We start from the raw sequence: 6,000 nt of genomic DNA on the forward strand, positions 1-6,000 counted from the left end.
TATGCTTTGGTAAAAATGTTTTTTATGTTTTTATGTTGGTCTTGAACATCATGACATTTGAGAGATGCTAAGTTGGAATTCTTCCATTTTAATTTATGTTGAATTTAAGAGAAAGGAGACTTATTGACCGTCATAATCAAGTACTTTGATTTTTCTGTATGTGAATAACTGCACATTGAAGTAACGGATAGCCACCCCTTGTTCATGATAAGGTTCACTCTACTGCTTTGCAAGTTGCATTTTGACACCTTCAAGCATTGCCCGTTCAACAGGGAAACACCTCTAAATATGTCCACATAATGAAAACCAAGAATCACTATATTTGATAGAGTAATATTTGAAGTTAATTTCAAAAAATAAAAAATAAAAAGGATCTTATAGCTGAATTAGCAACTTTCCTCGAAGCTTAAATGGACCATAATGTATACCAAATTAACTTTATATAAATATATGAATAATGAATTATGCATTGTATCATGTTAAATTACCACTTCTCTAAAAATTTGAGCCTTCTATAAGTTTTAGATACACGATATATACCAAGTTAGATAAAATTTTCTTTATAGAAATGACTTCGCATTTGATATTAATCATAATTATTAGAATAATCTTTTGTAGTTTTTTACAATTTGTATTTCTCCTAGTCAAATTCCTACTTCATATCAAAATTTGATTTTTTGGAAAACATACAAAAGAAATTAAGCAAGAGAGTACGTTTAGATTGAAATTATATTAAAGGAAATATTATTAAATTTTAGAGTAGGTGGTATGCTTTGGTAAAAATGTGTTTATGTTTTTATGTTGGTCTTGAACATCATGACATTTGAGAGATGCTAAGTTGGAATTCTTCCATTTTAATTTATGTTGAATTTAAGAGAAATGAGTTGCAATTATTTAGCCAATGGGCTAAACCACTTTTTTGGTCCCCATTTTGGTGCAACTTGAAATGAGGGTAAAGCATACCAACCTTTTGTTCATGATCAGATTCACCGAATTCCTTTGCAAGTCATGTCTAGTGACTTCAATCATTAAAGACTTTTGATTAAGAACAACGGGAGACTTCTAAATATGTCGACATAATGAAAATTAAAGATCGTGATGTATAACCAAAATTAATTAGAAGTACTAATATCTTGAATTAATTTCAAAAAATAAAAGAAATTATCTTACTACTGAGTTAGCAACTTTCCTGCACGTTTTTAAGAGATCATGATGTATACTAAATTAACCTTACAAATAATGAATTATGGTATCAAATGTTATGTAACCAACCTTTACAAAAACTTAATATTTTATGTTTTTGACACTGGATGTTTATTGGGCTAGCAAATAACCATTTACCGTATATGAAATGAGTTAACATTTGCTATAAGTCCTAATTGCTAGAATAATGTTTCGTAGTTTTTTCAGTGTTATTCATATTTTAAGTTTCATGATTTCTTATAATTGATAACCTACTTCATATCAAAATTTGATTTTAGGAGAACTTACAAAATAAATTAGGGAGAATGGTTGTACTATTTTTCACTTTAGAGTCAATTTGGCAATTGACTATATATATTTTTTTTTATCAATGTCATCCAACAATCTTTAGTTATTACAGGTTTGTTATTTGAAAATTCAAAATCTTGACTCTAAATGTGTGGATACAAGTCAAGATGGCAAGTAGGAATGGAGTTTCCAAATCCTCTATCAATTGAAAAGTTCAAATCTTGATTCTAAATGCATGAATAAAAAAGTCTAGGTGATGGCAAAGTTATTATCTTCCTAGATCCTCTATCCATTGAGAAGTAAAAATCAATCACATATCATATAGAAAATTGTATGTACAAATTAAATGGAATACTTAAATTTTGAAAGAGAGAAAATAACCATATACATGTGTGTATATACAGGGTGAAAGGACATTCTTACAGAGTGAAAATCTATTAGTAAAAGAGCATAAATAATTGACTGAAAATGTAACACCACAGTAATCCTCCTTCCTAGAATTTTTCTTTATAAATTTTCAGGCTAATCTCCTCTCAATATTTGTATCCCCCTTTCCACTTTCTTTCCTATCCCAGAGATTTCTGTTCTTGGCAAAAGTCACAACTTCCTTCCATAAAAATGGATCGATCTCTCTCTTTATTTTTGTTCTTGTTTCTGACCTTGTTTGTGGAGATGAGAGGGGGCCGAGGTGAGTGCCCGACATCAAATCGTTGTGGCGAACAGGGTCCACTCATCCAGTTCCCCTTCCGTCTAAAAGGCCAGCCACACCACTGTGGATACCCGGGATTTGTTTTATCTTGCACTGAGAATAATCAGATCATGCTGGAGCTGCCAGTTTCGGTAAAGCTCTTGGTGAAGAATATAATCTACAAATCCAGGGAAATCATTGTCCAGAACCCGGATAATTGCCTTGCGAGACAGCTTCGAAACCTTAGTTTAGCTTCGTCCCCCTTCCAGTTCAAATTTGAGGGGGACGTCACCTTCTTCAATTGTTCCTCACTTAAAACGGCAGAATCATTTGCTGCTCACTTCATCCCTTGCCTTTCTATCCCTGGTAACCCAGTTTATGCCGTTGATTCCTTCTATCCTCTCCAAAATATGGACCTATCGTCTTGCCGCGGGCTTTACAACGCTTCAGTTGGATATCATGTCTTTACGGATTATAAATTCAATGGAAGTGCGTTTTCGTTGAAGTGGCCGAAATCAATATGTGGAAGCTGCCTACGAGGAGGACACATATGCAGACTGAAGAAGAGTAATAGCAGGGAACCAGAAACTGAATGTATTAAAGGTACTATATGTATCTCAATTCCCTATTCATCTTCTTTTCATCTTTCATTCCCGCCTCATATCCTCTACAATGATCTAATAAACAAATACTCCATTTTGGAATTAAAAAGCCATTGCAAAGGATATGAGCTGATAAATTCTACTGATCGAGTTTCTAAGCTATGGAAAGTAGAACTAAAATCTTGGATGGAATTTACTTTTTATTGGGATTCTGAAAGTCTGAAAGATAAAAAATAAAAAAGAAAAAAAGATCAATTTGATTACAACCAATCAAAGTACTATATGTTTACTTACTATTTACATGAGGATTTTTTTTAAGTTCTAATCATTTTGCCTCTTTCACCGAAATATTTTTGTCTATATTATGTCATAATTTGAAATAATAATTAATTAGTGAAAATAATTTTATACATTTTTAAATTATTGTCTTTATGCAAAAATGGTAACAAGAGTAAAGAAATTATCAATCATGAATTTTTGGTCTAAAGTTTTGTATTGTTTCTTTTCTTTCTTCAAATTTTTAGAGCCCTGAAAAGTTATAAGGAAATAATTGGACAAAGAGCTAAATGTTTATTTTGGAGTTAATTTTTTGAAAAATTAAAGAACTATAACAACAATGTTAAAAGTTCTTTTATAATGGATTCTTTTCTAACTACTTATGATAAGTACTTTTTTTTTTTTCGTTTCTCGGTACTTTACCAACGATGTGAATGTAAAAATGCAAAGTAATATAATTGATATTCAAGTATTCATTTTGGATTTTGGAGATGTTTAAGGAACTAAAAGAAAATTACTAAAGATTGTTAAAATAGATGATTTTCTCATTTATTGTTTCGTATCCAAGTAGAGAATACTAACCTCCCAGGTAATCCATCTTTGTTGCAACTCCCAATAATCACAGTTGTGTAAAAATTTTCATAAATATCATTTTTCTAATTTTAATGGGTATCCACATGCATGGATACCTTTGCCCTCTTATCTAACATGAGAAGTTATATGTTAATGGTCAATCAAATTGCCAAGTGTCAATTCACCAATTGGAATCTCACTATATATAATGTCATAGGATAAGGATAGAGATTTGTTTGAGATAGAGTTTTATTTTTATTTTAGTTTTTGTAATAAAATAGGGTGAATTAGTGTTGAGGGCTTCATTATGGCAGTAGGTTATTATGAAACATAATAGTCTAACTAAGATGCATAATAGAGATTAGAAGGGTAAGTTTTAATCTCCACTACAAGTTGGAATGGAGTTACCGGTAGAATTGGTACTAGCTAAAAAATGAACATGTAGAGTACAAGAAAGAGACCCAAAAAGATAGGGTTGAAGCCCATAATAAAATTAAATTAAAATCATATCATATGCATGTAATTTAGCATGATCTTGTTAATTCCAAGAGCACAACAAGCTAATTATTATTATTTTTTAATATTTTACAGGTGTATCAAAGCAAACATTGGTAACAGGTAATATTTTATTTATGCATTTTTATTGTAGAAATAAGGATTCTTAACTTGGTTATTCTATCTATTTATTTAAATAAAAAAAGTTTAAGTTTTCTTTTTTTTATGTACGCAGGCACAATCTTTGGTTTCTTTCTCCTTATGTTAGTAATTGCTATGTTTTATCGTCTCTATAGCTCAAATAAATCAGAAAGAGAGAATAGAATAAAGGTTAAAAGGTTTCTGGAAGACTATGAAGCTCTCAAGCCCTCAAGATACTCCTATGCTGATATTAAAAGGATTACAAATCAATTCAAAGATAAATTAGGCCAAGGAGGTTATGGAACCGTGTACAAGGGAAAACTTTCAAATGAAGTTTTTGTTGCAGTAAAAATCCTTAATAATTCTCAGGGAAATGGGGAAGAGTTCATTAATGAAGTGGCAACAATGGGTACAATCCACCATGTTAATATAGTTCGCTTAGTTGGATTTTGTGCTGATAGATTTAAACGAGCTCTAATTTATGAGTACTTACCAAATGAGTCATTAGAAAAGTTCATATTTTCAAGAGTTGTTAAGAATATTCACTTAGTTGGAAGAAACTTCAAGAAATTGCTATAGGTATAGCGAAAGGAATTGAGTATCTTCATCAAGGTTGTGATCAAAGAATCCTCCATTTTGATATCAAACCTCATAATATTTTACTTGATCACAATTTTAATCCAAAGATTTCTGACTTTGGTTTAGCCAAATTGTGCTCCAAGGAACAAAGTGCAGTTTCTATGACAGTTGCAAGGGGAACAATAGGCTACATTGCTCCAGAAGTGTTGTCTAGGAATTTTGGGAATGTGTCTTATAAGTCAGATGTTTATAGTTTTGGAATGTTGTTACTTGAAATGGTTGGAGGGAGGAAGAACATTGATGTTAGTGTGGAGAGTACTAGCCAAGTATACTTCCCAGAATGGATTTATAATCATTTGGATATAGGGGAAGAATTGTATATTCGGATTGAAGAAAAAGGAGATGTTGAGATTGCAAAGAAATTAGCAATTGTGGGACTCTCATGTATTCAATGGTATCCAATGGATCGCCCTTCCATGAAAATTGTAGTTCAAATGTTGGAAGGAAAAGGAGGCAAGTTAACCATACCTCCTAATCCTTTTGCTTCAACAACTCCAACAAAGACAAACTTGAGCAAGCCAAGAAGTGCTTTTCAACAAGAGTTGGCAATCATTTCAGAAGTAGAGTAAAATAATTGTCTATATGTTCAAATTCTCATGAATGTGTAAATTTGATAAAAATTCATATTGTAGTTGTTCATCATCATAGCATTTTTATTTATATTTCTGTTAATTGAATAAATGATTGTACACAATCATTATACCAATTGCTCAATTGATGTTAGATTCTAGAAGTTCTTGTTCCCATGTAATGTATTTCTCATGTATGATAATTTAATGAATATGTCCAAGAATATTCTCACAACCCAATTTATAGTTTAGCTACACACAACTCTAGAGATTACCTTTCAATCAAGTAAGAGTAACTAAAGTCCATCACATTCAAGATAGAGAGTATTGCACGAAATAGCAATAGAATAGATCTAGGGAACTTGAAAATAAGAGTCTCATCCACTATGACTATATAAAGTTTCTTTTGTTTTTTTTTTCTCTTTTGCCTTTACCACTTTTTATTGGATTGAGAAGTAAGACGAATTAGTTATGTATTAACTAAATTAAGTTGCTCCTTGAGCTAGATCATATTACCCAATAACTC

At 31.2% G+C, this 6,000-nt stretch overlaps 1 pseudogene; it reads left to right on the plus strand.

Moving 5' to 3' along the window:
- The first annotated feature begins 2,051 nt into the window (after positions 1-2,051).
- On the plus strand, positions 2,052-5,542 carry LOC117912328 (annotated as a pseudogene).
- The last annotated feature ends 458 nt before the right edge of the window (positions 5,543-6,000 follow it).

The sequence above is a fragment of the Vitis riparia genome, chromosome 4 (assembly GCF_004353265.1).
Source record: "Vitis riparia cultivar Riparia Gloire de Montpellier isolate 1030 chromosome 4, EGFV_Vit.rip_1.0, whole genome shotgun sequence".
NCBI classification, from domain to species: Eukaryota; Viridiplantae; Streptophyta; class Magnoliopsida; order Vitales; family Vitaceae; genus Vitis; species Vitis riparia.